A 20,145-nucleotide genomic window follows, 5' to 3' on the forward strand; every position below is an offset into this window, starting at 1 on the left:
TGTGTCCGGAGTTTGTTCCTTCTGATGTTCAGACGTGTTTGGAGTTTCTTCCTTCTGGTGGGTTCGTGGTCTCACTGGCTTCAGAAGTGAAGCTGCAGACCTTCGCGGTGAGTGTTACAGCTCTTAAGGTGGCACGCCTGGAGTTGTTCATTCCTCCCGGTGGGTTCGTGGTCTCACTGGCCTACAGGAGTGAAACTACAAACCTTCGAGGTGAATGTTACAGCTCATAAAGGCAGTGCCAACCCAAAGAGTAAGCAGCAAGACTTATTGGAAAGAGTGAAAGAACAAAGCTCCCACAAGCCTATGGAAAGGGACCCCAGCGGGTTGCCACTGCGGGCTCAGGCCCCCTGCTTTTATTCCCTTATCTGACCCAACCAAATCCTGCTGATTGGTCCATTTTACAGAGAGCTGATTGGTCTGTTTTGACAGGGTGCTGATTGGTGAGTTTACAATCCCTGAGCTAGACACAAAAGTTCTCCAAGCCCCCACTAGATTAGCTAGACACAGAGCATTGATTGGTGCATTTACAAACCTTGAGCTAGACACAGAGTGCTGATTGGTGCATTTACAAACCTTGAGCTAGACACAGAGTGCTGATTGGTGTATTTACAATCCTTTAGCTAGACATAAAGGTTCTCCAAGTCCCCACCAGATTAGCCAGATACAGAGTGCTGATTGGTGCATTCACAAACCTTGAGCTAGACACAGAGTACTGACTGGTGCATTTACAAACCTTGAGCTAGACACAGAGTGCTGATTGGTGTATCTACAATCCCTTAGCTAGACATAAAGGTTCTCCAAATCCCCACTAGACTCAGGAGCCCAGCTGGCTTCAGCCACTGGATCCTGCGCCAGGGGCACAGGTGGAGCTGCCCACCAGTCCCATGCTGTGCCCTGCACTCCTTAGGTCTTGGGTGGGACCCAGAGCTGGGGAGCAGAGAGCGGCACTCATCAGGGAGGCTCAAGCTATGCAGGTGCCCATGGTGGAGGAGGGGAGGCTTGGGCATGGTGGGCTGCAGGTCCCAAGCCCTGTCCCGCAGGGAGGCAGCTGAGGCCCGGCGAGAATGAGAGTGCAGTGCCAGCTGGCAGGCACTGCTGGGGGACCCGGCACACCCTCCGCAGCTGCTGGCCCAGGTGCTAAGCCCCTCACAGCCCAGAGCTGGCGGCGGGCAGCTGCTGCTCCGAGTGCAGGGCCAGCCCAGCCCACACCCACCCGGACCCATGAGCGACGCGCGCAGCCCCGGTTCTCACCCGCGCCTCTCCCTCCACACCTCCCTGCAAGCAGAGGAAGCCGGCTTCGGCCTCAGCCAGCCCAGAGAGGGGCTCCCACAGTGCAGCGGTGGGCCGAAGGTCTCCTCAAGCACAGCCAGAGTGGGCGCTGAGATCAAGGAGGTGCCGAGAGTGATCGAGGGCTGTGAGGGGTACCAGCAGGCCATCACCTCTCAATGCTATGGCTAAACCAAGACCAGATGCAATTCCTAATCTTGGGTTCTTTGCAGTGGTTGAGGATGGCAAAATAAATAATATTCAGGCCAGTACTCTTATCTCCAACCCATGGCAGGCATTACTAATCAATCACTGCCTTCCTTCCCACTGTGCCTAGAGGCAACTTTTTAGAAGCCCTTTCAACACAGTGTTCCAGGTAGCCACTACCAATCAATTTCAGGTTGAAATCTGAGACTTGAAACGTATTTGCCTTCCCTGCACTAGCCAAGTTCTCTCTGTAAATTAGGAAGCCTGTGGTGCCAAGCAATACAGAAGTTAAAACTGCTACTTGCAGAAGGAGGATGAGTATGAGAGGAATACAAGGAAGGTAAGTTAGTAGGACAGAGACAGGATGAATGTTGAGTTTTTACATTCTATAGTTTCCTGAACGTCTTAAGACCTGGGTTTAATTTTGCTGTAGATGCTGTAGGAAGTAAGGATGAATCATTGTCACCACCATGAAATATTTAACTGTTACGTGCAAATGATTGTTAATTACATTCTGTGCCTCCATTAAAGAGGTAAATGACTATTTCAACTTCTCCCTGGGTGGCCAGTGTGTACATATTCCATCCCTAATTCTTCCATGAAAACATTTAAATGGTGCTTTTGACAACCAACCCAGCTTTAAACGCAGCAGCTTTAGAGGTGATGTGCTAACTCTGAAATAGCGTCTTACATAAACTCAAATGATCCTCAGTTATGGGAATACAAATGTATGCACATCTCTTAGAATCTGTCTTTTTTTGGTGATTCATTCTCATTCTTAATTTAGCAAAAATGCTAAATAATAATAAAATTGATGCCTTACCTGAAAAGGTGAGTCGGCAACACCAACAGATTATCTCTTAGGCTGCATCTTTCATATTTTCTCCCAATAAATAAAAAGAGATGACTCTCAAATTAGCACTTAGCAGAACTAAAAACCTATTTATTATCTGCTGGATAACTGGAACAAAAATAGAAATGTGAGTTGCCCAAAGATTGATGACTTTCCCAGGATTCCAACCTAAACAAAGGTTGTAGAGATCATCTGTGTCTGAGAACGCCCCCCTTTTGAGTTCTGCAAAGAGATTCCAAAAGAACCTTCTGTAAACTAGAGATAAACGTTTTCCCCAGCACTGTCTAATGGCTCTGCCTAAACTGAGCAGATGGGGCACCGGGGTGGGTCTACCCCTTGAGATCACTGAGCATTTTCCTATTTAATTGTACTTTGAAAGCAGATTGTTCTGCTCAGGCACCTGTGACCAGTAGCATTTGGGAATTTGCCCATCTTGTTTGATGGAGGTCATCCAACTTGGAGGTTACTCACTTCATCTTTTATCATGACCTCCTTCCTCCAAATGATCCTTGAAGGTGGACACCTGGTACATCCTGGACATCAGCAGGCCTTGTGTTTTGACCCTATTGGCCAATCCTCAATCTCAAGTCTCTCTAAATTAGCCATTAATAGCTACCATTTATTAAGTGCTATTATACGCTGAGCACTGTCCTAGGAGCTTTATGGATATCATCACACAAGAACTCTAAGTAAGAGATAAGTGTTAAAGTCATTTCCACTTTACAAATGAGGAAACTGAGGCTGAGAAAGATTAAATGATTGCTCCCGGGTCACACAGCTAGTAAGTGGGAAAGCCCCAATTAAAAGCCAGGATCCAGAGTCTTTACACTAAGTTCATTGTAAACATGCCACAGAGCCAATGACATTTCATTCAGACACTCAAGGAAATAATAGACATAGTAGATTCTTTTGTGATTCTCCAACCATCCATGGTGTTGTGTTGAACCACCAAAGCATTTTAATGTCAGAATCTAAAACACCAAAAAGATGGTTCTCTTACTATCACCAACAATGGCTTAAAATTGATGTCATGGGCATTTTTCTTTTAGCTACTCAGCAGATGAAATTCTTTATCACCTTTGGGGAATTCTGCTGGCCCCTAACCTTAAGCATCTTGTTAAGAAGCCTGAAAATGTGGTGCTGTCTTCTTTTCCTCTTTCTTTCTTTTGAGACAGGGTCTCATTGTCATCCAGGTTGGAGTGCAGTGGTGTGATCATAGCTCACTGCAGCCTTAACTTCTGGGCTCCAGCGATCCTCCCACCTCAACTCCCAAGTAGCTGGGACTATAGGCACATGCCATCACTCCTGGCTAATTTTTATATTTTTTTGTAGAGATGGAATTTTGTCATGTTGGCCAGGTTGGTCTCGAACTCCCGAGTTAAAGCGATTTGCCTGCCTCAGCCTCCCAAAGTGCTGGGATTACAGGCATGAGCCACCACACCCAGCCTGGTGCTGTCTTTCTCATCTTGTAAGACAGTGGGTGAAAAAGTTGAGAAGCCAGATACTAAGGAGAAGAAACCTGAATCCAAGAAGGCTGATGCTAGTGGCATCAGGGTAACCTCAAGGTTAAAAAGCCCAAGAAAAGGAAGCCCCACTGCAGCTGAAATCCTGTCCTCATCAGAGGAATTGGCAGATATTCCCGACCTGCTATGTGTTCCAGAAAGGCACGTACAAAAGGAAGTATTCAGCAGCTAAGTCCAAGATTGAAAAGAAGTTTCTTGCAACTGTTACAAAACCAGTTGGTGGTGACAAGAATGGTGGTGCCTCGGTGGTCAAACTTCACAAGATGCCTAGCTATCATCCTATTGAAGATGTGTCTAAAAAGTTGTTGAGCGGCTGGGCATGGTGGCTTACGCCTGTAATCCCAGCACTTTGGGAGGCTGAGGTGGGCAGATTACCTGAAGTCAGGAGTATGAGACCAGCCTGGCCAACATGGTGAAACCCCTTCTCTACTAAAAATACAAAAATTAGCCAGGCATGGTGGTACTCACCTGTAGTCCCAGCTACTTGGGAGGCTGAGGCAGGAGAATCGCTTGAATCCAGGAGGCAGGAGGTAGCAGTGAGCCGAGATCGTGCCACCGCACTCCAGCCTGGGCGACAGAGCAAGACGCTGCCTAAAAAAAAAAAAAAAAACCTGCAGTCAGCATGCCAGAAAACTGCAAGCCAGCATCTCTCCTAGGACCATTCTGCTCTTCCTCACTGGGCGCCACAGAGGCAAGATGGTTTTCCTGGAGCAGCTAGCTGGGCAATGGCTTTTACTTGTGACTGGACCTCTGGTCCTCAGTTGAGTTTCTCTGCGAAGAACACACCAGTAATTTGTCACTGCCACCTCTACAAAAATTGATATCGGTCAGCAATGTGAAAATCTCAAAACGTCTTACTGATGCTTACTTCAAGAAGAAACTGCAGAAGCCCAGACACCACGAAGGTGAGATCTCTGGTGCAGAAAAAGAGAAATGTGAAGTTATAGAGTAGCGCCTGGTTGATCAGAAAGCTGTGGACTGGCAAATTTTACCAAAATCAAAGCTATTCCTCAGCTCCAGGGCTAACTGTGATCTCTCTTTGCTATGACGAGTAGAATTTATCCTCACACATTGATGTTCTAAATTTCTTAAGGAGAATCTAACTAAATAACTGATACATTTTTTTAATGTTGTGCTCACCTTCCCAACCCCTCTTGAAAGCAGGGCACCCAGGACTTTGAAACAGCAGCTAGACATGCACAGAATAGGAGACTGCGAAGAATCCATCCTGGGGGCAGGTGATAGCTAAACAAAATCCCATTCCCAGGAGAAGTAGGGTCAGCGGTGTTCACTGTATGTAGCTAGCAGCACCTCTGCAGGCTGCAGTAATCAGGCTCAGTGTCAGACACTGCAGGGACCCCGTCAGTCTGGTTCTGTGGCCAGGGGCTATTCACAATTCTAGCGTTGGTCCTGGTTGCCCACTCTCCTTTTGATCTTGCCCAATTCTCCAGCCTTTTAGGTCACTGTGGGGGCTGCCCCATGCCCTTTCCATACATTTCTTCTCTGCTTATATCAGTCAGTTTCTGCTGCTTGCTCTAACTAGACCAGGGAGGTGGAAGTCTAGAAGGCAAATGCCTCAGTTCTCCACAGTCTCTTGCCAATCACTTCACTGAAGGGGAGCCAGGGGCACCTAATTTTAGGATAAAATTCAGATTCTAGAATTTTGGTACCCTTAGCTAAGACTATCTATTTAGCAATAAATGCCAGCTCTGAAGTAATTCATTTGTACTTGGCTACTCCAGGTAAATTTACCAGCCCTAAAGATGCCTGTTGGGGCTCAGAAAACAATACCCTAAAATGAAGGCCTCAGAAGCAAATGTTTCTCCCTGACCTGCTCCTGCCCTCCTGTCTCTCAGTCCCATTCACCTACAAGGCTAGCCAGAGAAACTAGAATCTCTCTTCCTCAAGGTAGGTCATAGGAACCAGAACCCCTTTTCCTTAAAGCCAGCCATAAAACCTAAAAATATTATTCTAACTTTCCCCCACTTTTCTGTGTGAAAACTGGCCATAAAGAAATGATCTGACCTATTTTGTTTGTCTGTGAGTCATAAGACCCCCCTTCCAGAGAGGGTCCTGCCCCACACCCAGAAGGAAGGAAAGCCGCTCAGACAGGCCAAGAAGAACCTAGACAGGCAGGCCTCGCTGAGTTTCACTACTCGGTCATGCCCGTTTTGTCCAATCCTATTTCCGCACGGCTGTCCACACTTTGTTGAACCTAAGCATAAAAATGGACAGTTTCCCCTATATCTTTGGGTCTTCATTCTACAGGCTCTCTTGCATACACGTTAAATAAATTTGTATGCCTTTTCTCTAATTAATCTGCCTCATGTCAGTGATTTTCAGCAAACCTTCAAGGGCCCTTGGCCTCTACATGCCCCAAATGGTCCAGGTTTCATCTTAGAAACAGGGAGCTGGATTCCAGCAGAGCCCAAGAGTTTGCGGAAATCAAAATATCTTGAGGAACAGGATCCTACGTCTCCAGATTAAAAAGAAAATGTTTGGCTGATACCTAACAAGACAAGAAAACTTCTTAAGTGAAGGAGGCTTTTGCAAAAGAAAATTTTCTTCAAAAATCAAGTGAATAAAAGTTGAAATTGACAGGATGCTTTATTGTCTCTGACTACACTGTTCTGCCTTTGGGGAGTGGGTTTTACACACACATGTGCTACAAAATAATTTTTTAATGTTTTCTACACAGAAAAGTTACCCATTGAAATTCCCAGCTGCTTACAATTGTGTTTCTGGTAAGATATCCACACATACTTTTTCTATTCAACTGTAAGTCAGCAAATGTCTTCTATGTGTTAAGCACTTTCCTAGACCCTAAGAATACAGAGTTGAGTCAGGTCAGTCCCTGTCCCTAAGAATTAAAAGCTAAGAGGAATACAAAGTGCAATGAGAACACTGAAGATGAGGAGCTGCCTGGAGAAACCCAGAAAGGAAAGCAACTTTAAACAAACCTCAAAGGAACAATAAAACAAGTTGATTCTTAGCTAATAAGTCATCAACCTTGTCATTTTACATGCTACACATGCCTATATCCATTTCCCCCATCCTAATAACACTCTAATATATTTCCTTTTGGGAATTTACCACACCAATATGTAAAATCATGGGAAAATAATTCCAGGTACCCACTCCCCCAGCACAAAAGCTGAAGTCACCAGAGGTTTCCCCTCCAGTCACAAAAACAACCAGGGCACAGACTTGCAGCCTAGGCTTAGCTAGTTGTCTTTTGGGACTTTGAGTCTAGAATAAATGCAGGGAGAGAAGAAGAGTTGATGGCAGACCAACCAGGAGACAAGCCAGACTCTTACTGCCATAAGGCCATTGCAGGGGTCCCTGCTGCTCAATCCTCCCAAGTCCTGTTAGGTTCTTGTGCCTTCTCAAACATGGTCCTCTAAAGTGCCTCATACTCAGAGAGCCTCTCATAGGTTCCCTCTGTGGGATCCAGCTCCCCTAACCTTCCATTAAATCCCCATTGGCTTAAGTAGCCAGAGTCTTTACAAACCAGGGAACCTATCTAATTTATTACAGCTGGGCATCTTATGGCAGGTTATAGAGCCCACCAAGCTCCCATAGGCCAGGTGCCATCCTCCTTGCCAAAGACCACCAATCATTTTTTCTTTCCACTGCTATCTTCACACTCCTCTTATCTTCTGTTTTTCCTCTTATATTAGCCCATTCTTGCACTGCTACAAAGAAATACCTGAAACTGGGTAATTTATAAAGAAAACAGGTTTAACTGGCTCACAATCTGCAGGCTATATAGGAAGTACGGCTGGGGAGGCCTCAGGAAACTTTCAGTCATGGCGGAAGGGGAAGCAGACACATCTTACGTGGCTGGAGCAGGAAGAGAGCGAAGGGGGAAGTGCTACACATTTTTAAACAATCAGATCTCGTGAGAACTTACTATCAGGAGAACAGCAAGGGGGCAATCCACCCTTATGATCCAATCACCTCCCCACCAGGCCCCTCATCCAACATTGAGGATTACAATTCGACATGAGATTTGGAGGAGTGATATCCAAACCATATCACCCCTCAGGTGTTCAGTAGCTCAATTTCTCCTTTGAAAATTTACAGCCTCAAAACCAAATATGTTACTTTATGTGGAAATTTTTAGCCATCTCTAGGCACTAGATAATGATGGGATACACACCCACCCTCCCAATCCTCTGAAAAACATTAAATGTAATGTTGCAGGGTTGGCCACATATAGATTACTGAGCCAGAAAATGGTGTTAGACCTCAAGTATTTTTGCTTCAGTTTTATGGGTAATTAAGCTGAAAGTACTGCCAGGGCTTGAGAAATCAATTAAATCGAATGTATAAAATACAGCGTCCATGTCCATAACATGTTCAGGATGGTGTTGGGGTGTTACTGTCCAGACCAAGGAGCCACAGGAGCTTCATGTTGTCTCCATGTGCAAAATGAATGGGCCAACAGCAGAGAGATATAACTAAGAATAATAACCAACTATTGCCACTACTCTTTATCAAGTGTACCAAGGGGGCAGGGACCAAATCTACTTTGTTCATTGCCAAATCCCCAAAGCCTAACACATTGGAGCAAGTGTTCTGTACACATGTTTTGTTTTGTTTTGTTTTGTCACCTAGGCTGGAGTGCAGTGGCTGAATCTCAGCTCACTGCAACCTCTGCCTCCCAGGTTGAAGTGATTCTCTTGCCTAAAGCCTCCCAAGTAGCTGGGATTACAGGTGTCTGCCACCACACCTGGCTAATTTTTGTATTTTCAGTACAGAAGGGGTTTCACCATGTTGGCCAGGCTGGTCTCAAATTCCTGACCTCAGATGATCCACCCGCCTCGGCCTCCCAAAGTGCTGGGATTACAGGCGTGAGCCACCACACCCAGCTGTACATATGTTTTTAATCAATGAATGTCAAGCATAGGCTAAGCACTTTATCTACATCATTTCATTTCATCCTTTCCACGCTGTGGCAAGTGTCATTGTCATCTAGAGCAGATGTGACAGTGGAGGCCCTGAGAGATGCAGCAACTAGGACATAAAGGAGGTGGGACTTGAATTCAGGCTCAAATGACTCCAAGGCTTATGCTGTGAAGCATGATGCTACACTGCCTCCCTCTACACTGTCTGAGCACCATCATCAAGGAGCCCACTGCCTAGGGAAAGAGGCAGATATGGATGGAATATTGCAGGAAGTTGAACAGGACAGGGCTAAGGAATGAGGCCATATGCCCACTGCCACTACCTTAATTGGCAAGTTTCTTATGACTGTCTGCTACTACCACCTCCTCACTGATTTTCATTTTCCAGGTCTATCCACCTAAAATCCATTTATCACCTTGTGGGTAATGGTATCTTCCTACCACACAATTAGGTCATAGCATTCTCCTACCTAAAACGCTTCAATGGCTCTGCCATTGCCCTAAGGATGGAGTCAAAAGCCTTACTACTCCAAGTGTCCCTCGACCTGCAGCCACATCCTCACCTGGAAGCTCGTTACACTTGCAGGATCTCAGGTCCCACCCAGACCTACATCCAAATCTGCATTTTAACAAGACCTATGGGTAATTCATAAGATCTTTTAAGTTGCAGAAATACGGCACTAAATTCCTTCATGAATCCTTCAAAATCATTATAAACCAGCCATCTCTACAGCCCAATCTCCACCCCTGAGCCCTCGCACTCCAGCCACTGTGAACATCTCTCTAATCTCTCTAATGAACACCTCCCACATACAGCTTCCTTGTACGTGCCACTGTCTCCTTATTTCAAAGCTTCTCATGTGCTATTTCAGCCTCTCTACCCTGCCCCTCCTTTCCTTGGCTATACCCTCCTCATTCCTTAGGCCTTAGCTTAAGCATGGCTCATTTCTAGAAGCCTTCCCTGCCCATCTCCTCTGCCCCCAGCCCCAGCAATGTTCGATGCCCTTGCTATGTGTGCTCGGAAACAAATGCCTCACCCATTTGCAGTTGTGTGTTCAACTGTATCTTCAGTAAAGTGAGGAAAGGGATTGTGTCTTCCTTGTTCTCATTCTATCCGCAGTGCCTAGAGCAGTGCCTGACATGAGGTATTTCATAAAACCAATCGCTCTATGAAAAAGCAATGTTTGGCTTCCTCCTCATACTGTCATCCAGCCCACATTGCTACCTCTCATCCCCCAAATTAGAAAAAAAGCTACATGAAACCTATTTAAACAGCATTTTTCTTGCGATTGACTTTTGCAAAGAATCAATAATCAGGTGAACGATATCTGATGCCAACACACACACTCATGCATGCTCACCTGCACAAAATGACACCAATTATTTATTCTGATAAAAGGAAAAGGAGTTTGTGCACTCAAGTCAAAAGAGCTAGGTGAAGGAGCATTAGAAAAGAAAATTAAGTTGCTGCACATGTGCCGAGTCATGAAGCTATTGTGGGAAGACCTCTGAATCTTCAAGTAAGGGCTGGAAGGTAAGGAAATATTGAGTAATCCCAGCACTTTGGGAGGCTGAAGTGGAGGTCAGGAGATAGAGACCAGCCTGGCCAACATGGTGAAACCCTGTCTCTACTAAAAAATACAAAAATTATCCAGGCATGGTGGTGCACACCTGTAATCCCAGCTACTCTGGAGGCTGAGGCAGGAGAATCACTTGAACCTGAAAGGTGGAGGTTGCAATGAGCAGAGATCATGCCACTGCACTCCAGCCTGGGCGACAGAGAGAGACTCCATCTGAAAAAAAAAAAAGAAAAGAAAAGAAATATTGAACAGGCAAGGTACAAAAGTGTTATGGTGTTTATGTGATGTCATTGGTCTCTAATTTTCTTAAGAGCTCAGGTGGACTCCAGGGAATAAGTAAAACGTTAGAGAATTCTTTTAAAACTTGTGGCAATACCAACCCAAGAGAGGTTACATTAAGATGGCAGAGCATGGAAGATTCTTTACATCCACGATGACAATCTAAATCATCTCTTTTTCCCAATTCAAATAAGACCCTGTCTTTATACCATTTTCTACAAATCTAAGGACGAATCCAACAATTAAATTGGATTGTTGTCCAACCCCCTAAGGGAGGATCACCAAGGTAGTATGAGAGAAGAGAAGTTAAATGACTTCAAAACTTACAAAGATTTTTACTTTTGGCAACTTCTAAGACATCAGACCCCGTCTTCAGACTCCAAGTCTGATATTGTCTAACCCAGCGCCCTGCTCTGGGAGGGACAGTAAGCACATAGCCTCCATGTTCTAAGTCCCTGACGTCTATGGCAGGTACCCCAAGTGACATTATTATCACCCTGGCCAGGATGCAGCCCTCAAAATCTTATTCACATCATATTCTAAGTAGGCGCCATTAATGGATCAGAACTTGCATCCAAAATGAACCTTCTTTGTCTTTGCTGATTTGGAGCAGGATGCCCTTCTCCAGCACGAAGCTCATTTTCTCCCTTCCTCCCCCAGAGCACATTTGACTCAACCTTCATGATCTATCAACCAAAGACTTTGATTTGAATCAAAGTCCCCTTTCCATGCATATCTTGAACATAAAGGTTTTCCCTGAATCAAGTCCAATGTTAATCCATTTAATGCCTTCCTTTTTATAGTGCTTTTAACTTTTTCGAAAGCATTCGAAATTACATTACTATTTCATTCTCAGAAAATCCCTGTGAGCTAGGTTAAGCAAGTAGTATTATCTCCAAGAGAACTAAGGCCCAGAGAATTGAAATCAATCACAGAAAATCATGCAGTGAGTTAAAGGGAAAATGGGGTTGAACATCCGGGGAGCCTAGCGGCCATTCCCCACTCTTCACCTGATGTTACCCTGCCTTAAATTTATCTAGATCTCCTGGGGGGTTGAGGGGAGCTGCTTCCTCCTCTCAGGTTACTCTTTTTCACTTCAGCTTGAACTCTACACACACACAGACACACAACACACACACCCATGTGCCTGCACACACATGCAGACAGGGATACACATGTGCATACAGAGAAACCTGCACACAGAAAGATACTTGCATAAAAAGGAATATACCCACGTGCCAAAACACAGAGAGACAGGCTTACACATGCCCAGAGACAGGAAACAGATATAGAGGGATACATTCAGAAAGACACACACAGGTTATTTCATATTGCATGCCTGTATCAAAACATCTCATGTACCCCACAAGTACATACACACCTACTATATACCTGCAAAATAGCTCAACTGGACTCTAGAGAATAAGTAAAAAATTAGATAATTCACAAAAATTAAAAATAAAAATAAATTGTATAAGACACACAGATGGCCGGCCGTGGTGGCTCATGCCTATAATCCCAGCACTTTGGAAGGCCGAGTGGGTGGATCACCTGAGGTCAGGAGTTTGAGACCAGCCTGATCAACATGGTGAAACCCCTTCTCTACTAAAAAATGCAAAAATTAGCCAGGCATGATGACGGGCGCCTGTAATCCTAGCTACTCGGGAGGCTGAGGTGGGCGAATCACTTGAACCCAGGAGGTGGATGTTGCAGTGAGCCAAGATCACGCCACTGCACTCCAGCCTGGGTGACAGAGCAAGACTCCGTCTCAAAAAAAAAAAAAAACATCACACAGGCACAAAGAGATGCACATATAGACACACACAGAGACACACACACAGACGTATACACACAGCAATCACATAGAGATATACAAACATAGACACATGTAGAAACACATACAGAAATACAACAGAGGAAGATACAGAGACACTCAGAAAGACACACACACACAGACAGGAAGACTTATAAACAGACTTTCTAACAACTTTGATTTCATCCGCCCACTATGGAACATCCCATTTTTTCTGTGGGACGCTTCCAATATGAGTCATGGAAAACATCCCTGACTTTGTTCCATAAAGAACAGGCCTCCTTGTGTGAGCTCAGTGATAAGACAATGTTAGATGGGAGATTATGGCTCTCAGCAGAACTGGCATATGGCGATCTGTACAGCACTCATCCACTTATTAATCAATCATTCATAACCTAGTTTGTGCTGAGATATTCTCAGAGGCTGTTACGCTTATTATGAGGAATCAGGGATGCATTATAGCTGTCACATTGGGTTCTGATGACCCCATCTGGGGGCCGAATCCCTATTGTCATTGTCACATTTGCTTTAAGAACACGCTATTTGTGCATCCCCTGATTTCCCAGGAACAGGAGCATTTGCTCTTGGTACTAAAAATTGTAATAGATCTCTATGAAGAGGCAAGGGGAGAAAAGGAACAAATATAAGAGTGAGAAAGTACAAGCATGAAAAAGAATTCTAACTGTGGTCTTGTCGTGGGCCCTAGTCTATGGACATAATGAAAGCCATCTTTAACTTCTTTCTTAAACCCCTCCTAATTAGGCCAGACTCTCCTTATAGAAAATTTATGCAGATACTGTAAGTCACCTCCCCAAATCCATTCTCTTGAGTTTCCTCCATGGTGGCAGACCCTAATTTCAGAAGAGTATTTGCCCATTCCATGGGACCTTATGCTTAAAGAAAGCCATCCTATCTTCAGCCCAAGGGGAGTGGATCTTGATTAGGCTAAGCTGAGCAGGGCAAGTGACATTCTTTTTGCCAGTTTGGGAAAGGACATACAGCCCAATTCTCACCAAGGAGATGTGAGGAAAAGCCTGCTGGTGGGACTTCAGGGAAACGTTTTCGTTTTCTACCCCTGGATGTTAATGTGTGAGATTGTGACACATAGAGCACAGAGGTGCTGTAGCCCTCTTTTTTTTTTTTAGACAGGATCTTGCTTTGTCACCCAGGCTGGAGTGCGGTGGTGTGGTCACAGCTTACTGAAGCCGCTCAAGTGATCCTCCCACCTCAACCTCCCAAGTAGCTGAGAATACAGGTGTGTGCCACCATGCCCAGCTAATTTTTTTTGTATTTTTTGTGGAGATGGGGTTTTACCATATTACCCAAGATGCTGCAGCACTCTTAACAATCGTGAAAAAAACTAGCTCCCAAGATGAGCATGGAGTGGCAATATTTTTTAATGGCTGCAAATTCTTTGACACTCCTCCCACAATCGATGAAATCTACATCCCCTCCCCTCAAATCTGGTAGAGCTTTTGACTACCTCTGCCAATAGAATGTGACAGAAGTGGTCTAGGTCATAAAAGGATGTGCCATGCCTGCCTGATTCTCTTGGAGCACTCACTGCCGGCATGCTTGTTCTGAGGAAAGCCATCTGTCATATAAGATGTCTGACAACCCTGAGACCACCACTCTAGAGAAACCTAGTTTAGGCATTCTGGCTGACAGTCCCAGCTAAGCCCAGCCTTCCAGCATCACAAGGTTCTAGATGCATGAGTGAAGAAGCTGGAAGTGGATCTTCCAGCCCCAGCTGTCCCAGTTCCCAGCCATTTGAGTCATCTTCAATCCTTCAGATCACACCCAGCCTCTCAAGGCACCTCCCACAGAGGGCCCAGAATTGTGAAACAGGAACCAGCCATCTCTGCTGTGCCCTGAGAGAAGTCTTGACCCACAAAATCCATGAGCATAACAAGTGGATTTATATACCACTACGTTTTGGGGTGATTTGTTTAGACAGCAAAAGTAACTGGTACAAATGGCAAAGTAAAAAGATGGAAAAACTTCCTCCTTGAGGCAGCCCTGAGTGGCTAAGTTAACAAACCCTGGAGCTGCCTTATCTCTGGGCTTCTGGTTACATGAACTAATTCGTTCCTCTAGTGTTCAAGCTCTTTTGAAGTAGCATCTTAGTCAACTAGGGCTGTCATAACAAAGTACTATAGACTAGGTGTCTTAAACAACAGAAATGTACGTTCCCATAGTTCTGGAGGTTAGAAATCCAACATCAAGGTGTTTCTCCTGAGACCTCTCTGCTTGGCTTGCAGATAGCCACCTTCTTGCTGAGACCAGTGAGCTGGAGAAGCCTAAGTGTAGGTGTTCTGGCTGACAGTCCTAGCTAAGCCCGGCCTTCCAGCATCACAGAGTTCTAGACTCATGAGTGAAGACGCTGGAAGTGGATCTACCAGCCCCTGCTGTCCCAGTTCCAGCCATCTGAGTCCCCACATGGTCTTTCCTCCATGCACACATCCCTGTGTCTCTCCTGTGTGCTCAAATGTTTTCTTCTTACAAGGACATTAACTGTCATGGATTAGGGCCCACCCCAACAGTCTCATTTTAACTTAATCACTTCTTTAAAGGTCCTATTTCTAAATACAGTCACATTCTGAAGTAGTGTGAGTTAGGGCTTCAGCACAGGAATTGGGGGAAGGGGGACACGACTCAGACCATAACACATGGGATAACACATGGGTTCCCTGTTACCAAAATCATCCTAAAAAGTACAATGAGAAAAAAACTAAATCGAACCAGTTTAAGCAAAAGAGTTAATACTAGAATAGCTCAAAAATTTAAAAAAGAACAACATGAAGAAGCAACTCCAGGAATGTCAGGTTCAGTGGCACTCAAACACACTTCACTCCTCTCTCTCACTCCATTAACTATGATTTTTTTTTTTTTAAGACAGGTTCTTGCTGTGTCGTCCAGGCTAGAGAGTAGTGGCACAGTCACAGCTCGCTACAGCCCCGGCCTCCTGGCCTCAAGCAATCCTCCCACCTCAGCCTCCCAAGTAGCTGGGACTGCAGGCATGCACCACCACAACCTGCTAATTTTTGTTTAATTTTTTAGACATGGGGATCTCACTATGTTTCCTAAGCTGGTCTTGAACTCCTGGGCTCAAGCAATCCTCCTGCCTTAGCCTCCCAAGCATGAGCTACCATGCGCGGCCTCAGCATCTCTGATTCTCTCTGGGGTTTGCCTTCGTTTTCTCAAGAAGATTATCTTGTCACTTACTCTCTGAAACATGTCAATCTCCCAGTGAACTGTGGGGATACTGTGGGGAGTAGAGCTAGAACTGGCAGGGTTCTGCACACCTGCTTAGGGAGAGCAGTAAGACTCTTAGTGCTACGTGAAACGAATGACCAGGCTTCTTGGCTTCCTGGAATGCCCTACCATATACCTACCCACCTTTTTCCCCAGCCTATAATATGCCACATTCTATGATACTAAGAAAAAAAAAACCATAAATGTATCTGGTGAGAGCAGAGACATACTGGCAGCCTCCCCGGAACTCACAGGAAAAAAGTAATTGAACATTACTGAAACAGAGGCATCTGCTATTAACATGCCTACATTCTCACATCGTATCTGGACTTTAAGATAATTCTCTCACTTAGAAAATAACAGAGTAATCTAAAATGTGAAAGTTAAATTATGGTACATCCACAAAAGAAATATTATGCAGTCATTAAAAAGAATGCACCATCTCTATATGGAAACATATCCAAGCACCATATGAAGATAAAAGTAAACTGTTTAACAGTATATACACTATGCTGTTATGGGAGGAAAAGGAATATGTATCTTTATCTCTTTAAAAATATGCATCATCTCTGGAAAAAAAGCCCAATAAGTTGGTAACGGTAGTTGCCTCTGTATAGAGGAACTGGAAGACTAGGATGCAGAGTTAGAAGAGAGATTGCCACACATCCTCTTGACAGTAGATTACAGCTGCAGAAGAAAAGATTCATGAACTTGAAGACACAGCAATAGAAACTATTCAAAATGAAGCCGAAAAATAAGACTGGAAAAACAAATGAACAGAGCATCAGTGAACTGTGAGATAATTTTAAGCAGCCTAATGAGATTTGGTGAAAACAATAAACCCACAGTTCCAACAAGTTCAATGAACCCCATACAAGAATACCAAGGTACATCATAATCAAATTGCCTAAAACCAGTAATAGAGAGAAGAGCTTTAACACAGCCAGAAGAAAAAGATACATCAAGTACAAAGGAACAAAGCTAAGAATGATAGCAGACGGGAAGCCAGAAAACAGTGGAGCAACATCTTTAAAGTACTGAAAGAAAAAACGTCAGCCTAGAACTCTATACCCAGTGGAAATATCTTTCAAAAACAAAGGTTAAATAAAGACTTATTTCAGATGTAAAAAAGCTGGAAGAATTCATCACCAATAGTTACATAGTATAAGAAATGTAAAAGGAAGTCCATCAGAAAGAAAATGGTACCAGATGGAAATTATGATTTACACAAAGGACTGAAAAGCACTAGAAATGTTAAATATGTGAATACATATATGATAATTTGTTCTTATTTTTAAATTACTTTAAAATGTTTAAACAAAAAACCATGAAGATACATCTTACTGTAAAGGCATTATGTGAATTCCTGTAGGATGGCAACACAGAAACACTTTAAAGATCAGCTGCTGGAAAGCTAAAAAGCAATGTTAAAAAGCAATTGAAATCAGTAATAGTTCATGTTTTTTACCTTTAATCATATTATCATCTATATATATTTAAAGATAGTCATGCACTTATGTGTATTCTTATTATTACTTATTCTTGGTGAACTTATGAATTTGTGAACTTGTTGCAACAACCCACTGCCCAGAGTGTTCTGCAAACCCAGACAGAGAATCACAGAACTAAGATTCTTTTGTAAAGCAAACAAGAATCTTACGGTAGTATAAACACTGATACTTACCCCCTCATTATACCTTGATAATAGTGATAATATTCCATTTTATGTATTTGAGTTTCTAGACTGTGCTCTAATCATCTTATCTGCTGTCCCATAAAGCAGGGCTTTGTGCATGGGCACTCAGAAAGGAGTTGTCCAATGCATGCCTGGCATCTCCAATACAGTAGCACCAATATGTGGCAACTATTTTCTGATGGCCTTCAAAACGACACAAGTCCTGGGTCACAAGTGCCAAGACCAGAATCTAAACTTCGGTTTCTCTTCTCAGTTATCTCTACCTTCCCCATTGCATATCTTCAAATCATGCCTGGTTTCTAACAACTCCAGACTTCAGCCACATTCTCTGAGGCTACATGGCATCGGGTATGACTTACCACAGTAAGTCAACTTTCAGAGCCAGACTTAGGAGAATACATTTAAATCACAAAAGAACACAGGTCAGAGTTGCAATTATGTTCACAGCAGACACTGGTGTGTTGTGCATAATTAAAATGACTGTGGAACCAGCTGAAAAAGTATCTGTCTCTCTATGGGTATAAAAATGAGACATGAGGCTGGGTGCAGTGACTCATGCCTGTAGTCCCAGCTATTCAGGAGGCTGAGACAAGATGATCCCTTAAGCCCAGGAGTTCAAAAGCTGCAGTGAGCCTTGGTCGGCCACTGCACTCCCACCTGGACAACAGAACAAGACCCTGTCTCTAAAAAACAAAAAATGGATGGAAAACAAAAAGATATGAGCAGCCTGTTGTATCCAGGTGAAAACTTGACCTTGACATAACTATCATTTCTATACTCTGGTAATAGACTATACCTGTCCACCTGTTGCCTTTGCCCTTGACAAGTTTTAGTTGTCAGAACTACTATGGTCATAAACCACTCAAAGGGTCTAACATCGTGGCCTGGACAAAACTCACATTCTCAGGATCCCTTAAAACCCAAAAGGGTTAGAAAAAGATCTTACAGAAGGAGCAGAATTGGAATTTTTTTTTTTTTGGAGACAGAGTCTGGCTCTGTCACCCAGGCTGGAGTGCAGTGGCGCAATCTCAGCTTACGGCAAGCTCCGCCTCCCGGGTTCATGCCATTCTCCTGCCTCAGCCTCCCGAGTAGCTGGGACCACAGGCACCCGCCACCACACCCGGCTAATTTTTTGTATTTTTAGTAGAGACAGGGTTTCACCGTGTTAGCCAGGATGGTCTCAATCTTCTGACCTCGTGATCTGCCTGCCTCAGCCTCCCAAAGTGCTGGGATTACAGGCATGAGCCACTGCTCCCGGTGGGAATTTTTAAAAATTAAACATAAATAAGAGAAGATCTTGCTGTTCCCCTGGGAAATTCCCAATACTTGTAATAATGTAGAATGTGCCCACATACCCACCATGGTTCCCCAACAAAGCTTTCTCTCATTCACACCTATTTTACCAACTGCCCATCAATTTTCCTCAGCAGTACCCAACTCTTGGTTGGTTCCTGCCACTTGGTTGGAACTGAAGAGATTCTCACATCATTTGCTCAGTCTGCTCCATGGGAACTAGGAAATATTATTCACACTCTGCCTAAAACGTTAGCTTAGGCAGAGCGGGGGCAGAAGGCAAGCCTCATTTTCTTAATTTCATATCTGATTGAACATTATTAAAAGAACGTTTAAAGTTATGAAATTCCATGCTCATATTAGGTTTGGGATGGAGTGGCTAAGGACACATATAAAAAGAATGATTCAGCTTCTCCTTTTCTTAGTAATAACATTTAGCACTCAGATATTGCTTTTCATTTCCATCATTCTTTACAAACATTAACTGTACTATTTCACTACATTAACTGCAAAGGGAGAGTCAGAGATGGCCCTGTAGTTGTGTAGTCACTTCGGTGGCATTCATTATCTCTCAAAATGATATACTATACCCCAGAGCCTAGGTTTTATCCTGGTTTAAGGTAGGAAGAGAAGAAAAGAGGAAGGGAGAAAAAGAGACCATATTCTAAAATAACAGAGATCTCAGATGCTTACCTAAGAGTCCAGGGATATGGCCTGTGGATTAGAATGTGGAATTGGAACAATTAACGAGTCGGATGATGTAGCTGAATTTTGAAGAACGGTGTTATGTTTAACATATTACATTTTTTATTTTTTAAAAAGGAGGAGAGACACCAAATTGAAATGCCTCCTCGCAGAGAAAAAGATCCTTCAAATTAAAAAAAAAAGTATGTATATTTAACATAGACAAATAAGCATACTATCATTGTTGTCATTGTTGACAATACTTTTATAGCTCACCACTCTGTGTATCACTTTTAGGCAAAGACCCTCCCAATAATAAAAATAACTATCATTTGTTGAATATTTACTATGAGCTAGGCACCATGCTATGTATTTTAAGTACACACTGATTCGACTCAGTTTTCCTGTCTGTAAAATGGAGGAATTTACCTAGAGCAGTGTCAGCAAACTACAGCCTAATCTATGGGCTAAAACCACACACTATTTTTGTAAATGAAGTCGCTTTGGAACACAGCCATTCCCATTCATTGATAAACTGTCCATGACTGCTTTTACAACACCTGGGTGGAGTTGAGTCACCCAGACAAAAACTATATGGCCCGCAAAGCTTAAAATATTTATCATCTGTTTTCTTACAGAAAAGATTCGCCAACCTCTGATCTAGAAGATGGTTTCAAAGGACCTTCAAATACAACATCCTATGCTTCTGACTCTGGGTGTTGAAACATCTTTCTCCAGTTTCTCCACCACATCATTAGTAATATGAAACAGCAAACACAGTTATGT

At 43.7% G+C, this 20,145-nt stretch overlaps 1 pseudogene; it reads left to right on the forward strand.

Moving 5' to 3' along the window:
- The first annotated feature begins 2,265 nt into the window (after nt 1–2,265).
- On the forward strand, nt 2,266–4,897 carry LOC100584987 (annotated as a pseudogene).
- The last annotated feature ends 15,248 nt before the right edge of the window (nt 4,898–20,145 follow it).

The sequence above is a fragment of the Nomascus leucogenys genome, chromosome 2, assembly GCF_006542625.1.
Source record: "Nomascus leucogenys isolate Asia chromosome 2, Asia_NLE_v1, whole genome shotgun sequence".
In the NCBI taxonomy this organism is placed as follows: domain Eukaryota; kingdom Metazoa; phylum Chordata; class Mammalia; order Primates; family Hylobatidae; genus Nomascus; species Nomascus leucogenys.